Source organism: Colobus angolensis, unplaced genomic scaffold (genome assembly GCF_000951035.1).
Source record: "Colobus angolensis palliatus isolate OR3802 unplaced genomic scaffold, Cang.pa_1.0 Scaffold6, whole genome shotgun sequence".
Classification (NCBI taxonomy): Eukaryota; Metazoa; Chordata; class Mammalia; order Primates; family Cercopithecidae; genus Colobus; species Colobus angolensis.
Genome location: NW_012119598.1, coordinates 26,418,810 through 26,428,413, shown reverse-complemented (window position 1 = coordinate 26,428,413; position 9,604 = coordinate 26,418,810). Strand labels below are relative to the sequence as shown.

The following is a 9,604-nucleotide window of genomic DNA, read 5'->3' as shown; positions in this document are numbered from 1 at the left end:
GTCCTTACTGTGCAACCGGTATCTGCTATAGACTTCTTTCTATCCTCATATCATATTTGCACAAAATAAGCTCATAGCCTGCCATTTCCCCTTAATATATTGTGAAGATCCTCTAATGTAGATAAATGAACTTCCATAAAATAATTTTTAAAAGCAAAAGCTAGAAAGAATGAATTTATTCAAATAAAAGAAACTTAAAAGACATAGAACTAGAGATATTAGAAATCTACATGCAGTAAAAAGGTGAATATAAATTAGCTAATTCCATAAACATTTCAACTTAAGTATCTGCAAAGTAATATGCACATCTTTTCTTTCACAGAGATACAATATACATGTTCATGTCATGTTGATTCTGGCAAAAATCAGAGAAATCAAAAATATTCTTGAATATTCTGTGAAGCTAGTTTCAACAGCAACATTCTATATGAATATAAAACCCCAATATTTCATAGGTGTGTTTTATCTTGTCAGAAGCATAATGGTTTTAATTTTTAATAGTTATTTAGCTAATAGCATATATTAGCTTATTAATAATATTGTAATCAATGCATTAATATTTTTCTTACATAATATCTCAGTATAAATTGAGAACAAATATGAATGTTGATTATTTGCTATTAAAAATATTTTAAATATTTTTCAACATAAGAAAATAGCTATACACATTTAAATGTTTTCTTATAAAATAATAGTAAAACAAAATAATGGTGATTGCCATTTGCTGTTTCTAGTAATAAATGCTATCTTTATGGAAGTATAAATTATGTTCTTGTGCAATATGAGGGCATAGTATTCTGTTTTTGGTGGATTTTTTTTTTTTTTGAGACAAGGTCTCACTCTGCCACCCAACTTGGTGTGCAGTGGCACAATCATGGGGCTCACTGCAGCCTCTACCTCCTGGGGTCAATTGATCTTCCCACCTCAGCCTCCCAAGTAGCTGAGACTATAGGTGCATGCCACTACACCCAGCTAATATTACAGACAGGGTTTCACTATGTTTCCTAGGCTGGTCTTGAACTCCTGGTCTCAAATCATCCTCCCGCCTTGGTCTCCCAAACTACTGGGATTACAGTCATAAACCACCATGCTCGGCCAACACAAAGCATTCTTAAACAATGCTAGAAACTTCATTGGAGGAATTTTTCACAGTGCACTTTCACCTCATTGAGGTTGAAAATGTTCTTTCAGATGTTTTTCCACTTTGCTGTGAAGTAGATTGTTGTTTCATTGGTGGTTTCATTATGTGGCTTTAAAAAAAGGTTTTGATTCCCTCCACAGTTCATAGTTCTCCGAATAGATATCTTTCTGTAACCTATGTATTTTGAGATATTTTGAATAATCAAACACTCTTTAGTAGTAGGCAAAGCCTTTCAATGAAACCACAATAAACATGCCTCTACATACTTAGCCATATTACTAGGACATTCTGAAACCAAAGTAAGATGGTCTTCCCATTTCCATATTTCATTTAATTGTTTTAAAATCTTATCATTTTCATCACGTTTGGTTTGGTCCTTTTAAAAATAACAGTTTAAAGTAAGTTTAGACCAATTATTTTATATACTCCATTTACTTTTGGGTAATGACTTTATAAGAGGCAACAACTCAACACAACAGCAAAGTGAGATTTGTTATTTTTCTTTCTGATAATTGAATGAGCATGAAAAAACAAACCAACACAACACCAAGAGTGCTACAAAGTTCACTTACACGTCTCTTCCTCTAGAAGTTAAAGCCACATTCAAAGTTAAATTCCAGAACTTGTGTCATTGATTCATGGTTATGAAAAGCCTCAGAAAAATACTCACTATATTTTTATTATGGGCCCTCTGTGATGAATCATAACCACTTCAGTTAAACTTCAGTTTATGGAATAATTTCTCAGGCAGGAGCCTCCACAAATCATGTAATTTTTTTAGTTACCAGGTTACAGTCATAACTTCTAGGGACTTTTTTTCCTTCTAACAAGGTTTTGGAAAAGAATGACAATTTTTTTTTTTTTTTTTTTTTTTGATCCTTGCATTAGGCCCAATCTCTTAAAGTATATTTCTGTATCTAGAATCTGGGTCTACAAATACAGTCATTCAAACATGACTGTCCAGTCAGCTGGGATTACTCTCATTTGGGCCTATACCAAATTATTTTTTAATGATGGAATATCATTCCACTATACCATAATTTATTTAACTCAATAACCTGGTATTGGGAATATAAGTTATTTCTGAATTCTGACTTATATAAATTATAATAACTCTAAACATATTCCCATATTCTAAAATAAATTCTCTTTGAAGTGAATTGGTAGGTTGTATTATGTACATATAATCATTTGATACATAAAGACATATCTTATTTTCATTTGTACTTCTTTAACTGTAAGTTTGAACATTTGTTTCCGTGTGTTTATTGGCCATCTATATAAATTGTCTGTTCATGCCCTTCACCCATTTTCCATTTGAGTTGCTCATATTTTTCTTATTGTTTTTATAAGTATTTATTTTGGGCAATTAGGTACAGATGAGACTGTAACAACATTTACCAAAATAGATTGGCTTAAAAAAAAACAAAACAAAACAGGAGTTATTTTTCTCTCATGAAACAGTTTAGAGGTGAGCATTCAGAGTTAGTAGGATGTCTCTGAAGCACATGACCTTTTAGGGACTCGAGTTTCTTTCATCTGTTTGCTCAGCTATCTCCTAGCTATCCTTGTCTACATGGCTAAGTTAAGAATAAGACTGCCTGTACTCCAGCTCTTAGAGAGAGAAGAAGCATGGAGAATGTGTGTGTGTGTGTGTGTGTGTGTGTGTGTGTGTGTGTGTGTGTTTACATAGTTCAAAACTTAAAACTATTAAGGCCAGGACCTATACATGGCAAATTTCACTTATTTTCATCTAAGTGAGAACCTTGATATAGCCATATCATATCTACGTACAAGGGAGGATGAGATTATATTCTCTAGCTGCATAGCTATTTAACCAACTATGACTGTCTTCTATGGAATAGATAAGAGAATGGATTCAGGTAGACAACAGGTGTCTCTACAACAATGGATTAATTTTCACTTGTAAGTCCCTAAGATTTGGCTAAATCTTCACTTTCTCTGGGAAGTGTCCTATAATTTCTCTTCGCTATCAGAGTATACTGAGTTACTCCTTTTTCTATGCTGCCATTTTTACCTTATACCTACATCTACAACAGTAAAAATATAATGCTGTTATTTAATTATGTATTCTTCTTTCCAGCTAGAATTATGAGCTTCTTGTGAGACCATGTTTTCCAATCTTATTCATTTCTCCCACTCACCTCCTAGAAAAGTGTCTAGCATATATTAAGTATTCATTAAGTGACTTCGAATGAATAAAAGGACTGCTTTTTATGTAAAGCACTTTGCATCTTGAAAGTGCTTTATATAAATATTATTTCACGGCCGGGCGCGGTGGCTCAAGCCTGTAATCCCAGCACTTTGGGAGGCCGAGACGGGCGGATCACGAGGTCAGGAGATCGAGACCATCCTGGCTAATATGGTGAAACCCCGTCTCTACTAAAAAAAAAAAAAAATACAAAAAACTAGCCGGGCGACGAGGCGGGCGCCTGTAGTCCCAGCTACTCGGGAGGCTGAGACAGGAGAATGGCGTGAACCCGGGAGGCGGAGCTTGCAGTGAGCTGAGATCCGGCCACTGCACTCCAGCCTGGGTGGCAGAGCAAGACTCCGTCTCAAAAAAAAAAAAAAAAAAAAATATTTCACGTGACCTATATAAGAACCCAAAGAAGTAGCCACTATTATCCCTAAGAGATATTAAGTGAATTATCTAAAGTCAAATAGCTAGTATGATCTAATATCAAGATTAATTTTTCTGTCACTGCAATAAACACCATTTTTTAAAAAAATATATATATATATATTTTTTAAGACAGAATCTGGCTCTGTCACCCAGGCTGGAAAGCAGTGGCACTATCTTGACTCACTGCAACCTCCACCTTCTGGGCTCAAGCAATCCTCCCACCTAAACCTCCTGAGTAGCTGAGACTATATGCAGATACCACCATGCTGGGCTAATTTTTGTATTTTTTGTAGAGATTGGGTTTTGCCATATTGCCCAGGCAGGCAATCCACCTTCCTTGGCCTCCCAAAGTGCTGGGATGAGGCATGAGCCACTGTGTCAGGCTGCAATAACACCAATTTGGGCTTTTTTTTCTTTTTTTATTCTTCTGAGACAAAGTCTCACTCTGTCACCCAAGCTGGAGTGCAGTAGTGCAACCTGTGCCTCCTAAGCTCAAGTGATTCTTGTGCCTCAGCCTCCCAAGTAGCTGGGATTATAGACGTGCGCCACCACACCCGGCTAATTTTTGCATTTTTAATAGAGATAGGGATTCACCATGTTGGCCAGGCTTGTCTTCAACTCCTGTCCTCAAGTGATCCACCCGCTTTGGCCTCCCAAAGTGCTGGGATTACAGGCATGAGCCACTGTGCCTGCCAATAAATGCCAATTTGATTATGTTGCCTGTAAGTGGATTTCCACTTGTGGAAATAGTTCATGGCCTCATAGTGCTCCTGTACAACAGTCAGAAAACTGGATACATTTTAAAATCACATTTTTTAAACATCAAAGCGATGTGAGCGCAACACAGACTAGACGAATTGAAATTCCAGAGAGAACGGGAAGTCCTTCTGGAGTAAGCTGATAATTACCTGCTGTTTTCTTCAGTTATCCATTTGCTGAATCTAAGCACTGAGGAAGCATCAGGCTTAGCTATAGAGTGGGACTCTGCAGGAAAAAAGAGAAACCAATAAAGCTTTGTGCAAGGTTGATATGACAGATTGGAAATTTGGAGAGCGGCAAATGTGGTTAGCATCCCTATGAAACATTAGTTGAATTCTGGGGTCATTAGAAAGAAGCTGAGAGGCTGTGTTTGAAAAAGTAGAATGTATCCAATAATTCTGCATTCTTTAGGAGACAAAATCCTGCTAGAGAGAAGGGGTCTGCTGCAAGCACCTAATTGGATTCTACCTCAAGACAATCTGCCATATTTGAAGCTCAGAATCTTCAAAGAGCAGAATAGAATGTGCTGTACTCTTTCAGGACTAAGGAGACAAAGACTTCTAGGGTCTCAGTTGAAAGCCTTGGAGGACCATGTCTAAGGAATAGGGGTGAACCAGAGCAGACCTAGCTTACTGAAATTACAATGTAATTGTAAACCCCTGGTTGGGTTAAGGTAATCAGTCTCTCACCCTATCTGCAGAAGAGAAGAGAAACTCATGCTGGAATAAGATGCCATCTGGAGCTTCTATGATTCATTTGTATATATCCTACAGAATACAGTCAAAATTGCTAGACATGCAAAAACACAGGAAAAGATGACTTAAAAATCAAGAGAAAAACAGAAAATAGAAGTAGACACATTATGTTGGAGTTAGCAGACAATGATTTGAAAATAACCATGATTGATATGTCAAAAATGTATGAAAATTGATAAAAAAAAGAATAAGATGCATGTTAAAACAAAATTGGAATCTATAACAAAAGAACCAATTAGATATTCTAGAAGAGAAAAATACAATATCTGAAATTAAAAACTCATTGGATCAATTCACCAGCTATACTGCGCATGCATGTGGGAGACCTAAAGAACATAGTAAAAAAGCAGGCAGAGGCCAGAGAGAAATTTACTTTCAAAAAATAGAATGACACAGAGTAAGATCAATGAGTTTTCTGCTTTTCAGCTGAGTGTATTTATTCCCCAAGAATGTACAGCTCAGGTAGCAGAAAGCTAAAGCCTCGCAGGCTTGATGTATAAGAGAACAGAGTCCAAAGCTGGCAAAGAAGTTAGAATTGAGGAGGTGTCCTTAGAAGAAAGTAGGTTACAGAGAAGCCATAAAGTCTGAGTATATTCTCTGTCCAAATATTTGGTTCACTAATAAATTATTCAGGAAAAGAGGAAACCTCTCAAATGGCCAGGGTTTTTTGAAAGCAGCAACTGGAGACTATAAAAACAGGCAAAGATATTAGCAGTTGACTAGTAGGGAAGACAAAGTTTGCAATTTGATTCCGGGTGAGTTAACTTCCAACTGCCTAATACAACAAATGACTAATAATCTTCAGAACACAATAGATTCTAAAGCTACTACATGTTTTCTGTAATGTCCACTTTTCAACCAAAATGTATTAGACATCTGAAAAAACAAGAAAGTGTGACCCACATATAAGCAAGACAATCAACAGAAATTGACTGTAAGTGGACCCAGACGTTGAATTTAATATAAAAAGACTTCAAAGCAGCTATTATTAAAATTGTCAAAAGACTAAAAGAAAATATATTCTAAGAATTATAGGAAAATATAAGGGGTAGTAAACAGATAAGAAATCTCAAAAGAATAATGGAAACTATTAGAAAGAGAAACAAAAAATTACTGAGCAAGTAATCAATAAATAGCAGAATGGCAGATCTAAATACAGCCATCTCGGCCGGGCACGGTGGCTCACACCTGTAATCCCAGAATTTTCACTTTGGGAGGTTCAGGAGGGTGGATCACCTGAGTTCAGGAGTTCGAGGCCAGCCTGGCCAATATGGTGAAACCCCATCTCTACTGAAAATACAACAATTAGCCAGGCGTAGTGGCATGCGCCTGAAGTCCCAGCTACTCGGGAGGCTGAGACAAGAGAATTGCTTGAGCCGGTGAGGTGGAGGTTGCAGTGAGCCAAGATCACACCACTACACTCCAGCCTGGGCAACAGAGCAAGACTGTCTCAAAAATAAAAGTAAAAATAAAAAAATAAATACCACCATCTAGATAATTATATCTGTCTCAGGGGTCCCATAATCACCCACTAGTTGGGTGATTCACTGGAGGACTCAGCACAACTTAGCATGAAGTTAAACCGGATAGCTGAAGTTTATCATAGCAAAAGATACAGTGCAGGAACAGCAGGAAAAATACATAAGTAGGCAAAGGCTAGAGAGATCATGTGCAGGTTCCTGAGTCCTCCCTTTCTAAGATTATCACCCTGGTGTAATCCTCTCTCCAGCTTCAAACTGTATAGACATACACAAGATTTCCACATTCAGGAAAGCCCATCTGGGGCTTGGAGTCCAATATTCTTGAAGAGAGCTTGTCACATTAATACAAAACTGCCACATCAGTAGCCATAGTGCAGACCCCAAACCAGGTACCAGGTGCACATCCTGAATCTTCATGTTTACTTTAAATCTGCTGACAACCTGGTTCATCTTGACCTACTGGATTGGGTGTATAGAATAACATCATTACCTAGTACTAGGTAAACATTACAGTACTTTAGTTCTTAGCATTAAACCAAGAGTCAGTTATAGCTACAGAAATAAAACAAGAAGTAAATAAAAATAATCTGCTGTGTTAACTGTCTTTGTAGCATGAATTTTTTTTTTTTTTTTTGTGAGACAGGGTCTCACTCTGTGGCCCAGGCTGGAGTGTAGTGACATGATCTTGGCTCACTGCAACCTCTGCTGCCCAAGCTCAGGTGATTCTCCCATCTCAGGCTTCTGGGTAGCTAGGACTACAGGCACATCCTACCACACACAGCTAATTTTTGTATTTGTAGTAGAGTTGGGGTTTCACTATGTTGCCCATGCTGGTCTGAAATTCCTGGGCTCAAGTGATCTGCCTGCCTCAGCCTCCCAAAGTGTTGGGTTTGCAGGTGTGAGCCACCATGCCTGGCCTTTGCTGCATTAAATGTAAATGGACTAAACAACCAAAAGGCAGAGGTTATTGTAAGACTGAATTAAAAAAAAAAATCAAGAACCAGTCATAAGGTGTCTACAGAGATGCATTTTAAATGCAAAGATACAAATAGATTAAAAGGATAGAAAAATATGTAGCATGGAAAACTGGAGAAAACTGGAGTGATTTTATTAATATTAAACAAAATAGACTTCAATAAAGAAGTATTACTAGAGACAAAGACAATTCTTCAAAAATATTTTTTGTATTGTAAGATCAGAGAAAATGTGTTGGATTCATTCTGAGGTGAACATACTATATGGTGGCAAAGTGAGGATAGCAGTTCTACCTTCACATCCACATCCCACACTAAACAAAAAGAAAGAAACGTGTTCCAGAATTGTCAGCAAAAATCCTGAAATTCACACCTGACTTAAACCACAGATCCATGACTGATCTAATCACTGCAATAAGGCAATAAGACTTTCTTGGGCACAGTACATGTCATTCATTTTATCCTTGAAATAACAGGATAGTTGAGGGTAGAGTAACAATAAATTTCCAATAAGAGTATAGACTGTTGGGAAAGGTTAAGTGGGACATGGATACCAGAGCGTTAACCAACAGGTGAACAACAGGTGAATAATACTGTGTTTAACATGATCTCTCTCTTTCTCTCGCGCACACACACACACATACACACAGCAACGAGCGGTAACTAACCAAACATGAAACATTAAACATTTACAGAGTATGTTAGAGCAATATACTCATATAGAAAACAGGAATTTCGTTAAATTACAGAACTGTTGTTTGATAAACTAGAGAGGATAAATAATACATAATATTGTGATAGTTTTTCTTTTATCTTTCCTATAGAAAGTTAAGCATGAAAAAAGAACACTGACTTTCTCTTGTACTTAAAGTCTTTAGCATTTGGGAAATTTACTTTTCTTCTCAAGTATAGTCACACTACATCAGATTTCAAGCCAAGACTTAATTTTTACAGATGTTCTAAGAGGCCTGGTGGGTTATGCCTGTAATCCCAGCATTTTGGGAGTCTGAGATGGATGGATCACTTGAGGTCAGGAGTTCGAGACCAGCCTGACCAATATGGTGAAACCCCAACTCTACTAAAAATACAAAATTAGCCTGGCATGGTGACACATGCTAATCCCAGCTCTTCGGGAGGCTGACTTGGGAGGATCCCTTGAGCCAGGGAGGCAGTTTTGCAGTGAGCCAAGATTGCGCTACTGCACTCCAGCCTGGCCAAAAGAGTGAGACCCTGTGTTAAAAAAATAAATAAATAAAATAAAATATTCTAAGAGTGTTCCATGCTCATGACTGCATAAGCATTACTGAACGTGGCATTCTGCTCTTGTCTCCTTCATTGTTAGATTAATGTTCACATACAAACATTTCCATAATTATACCACTAAAGTGTTAGACATCCTCTGTGACTACAAAAGGAAAATTAAGGCATAAAGAAAATATATGGTAAAGAGGAAAGGGCCTGATTGAGGAATAGGTGATAAGTCCAGGTTAAAACTCATTGAACATAAAAGTTAGAATTACTGAGCTCAAAAGGATCTCAAGAGATCATCTGGTCCAGTCTGCTTTCTAAGCAACAGCACACTTTAAAATTATTGAAAACTAACAGTTAATTGTATTCTGTGTAGCACTTTTTTTTGTGGCTTTTGAAAAATTGATCAAACAGTAGGGATAAAGAAAAGCCTAATGAATTCTTAATTCAAAGCTTACTGTATTTTATGGTACTAAAATATTTTGAAAAGGTTTTAAAATGTCAAATCCCTGCCAGATAGAAAGCAGATATTCCGAAATAAATATTTTACTGTTTTCTCTGCCAGTGTGATATGAGACAATAATTTCTTTATTATCAGGAAA

At 36.9% G+C, this 9,604-nt stretch overlaps 1 long non-coding RNA gene across 1 annotated transcript in view; it reads left to right on the top strand.

Annotated features, from left to right (window-relative positions):
- Positions 1 to 5,504, top strand: part of LOC105526718 — a 21,112-nt gene extending 15,608 nt beyond the window's left edge. Inside the window, exon 4 of the long non-coding RNA XR_001004132.1 lies at positions 4,956 to 5,504. This is a non-coding gene — a long non-coding RNA (uncharacterized LOC105526718). The remainder of the gene's footprint in view (positions 1 to 4,955) is intronic.
- The last annotated feature ends 4,100 nt before the right edge of the window (positions 5,505 to 9,604 follow it).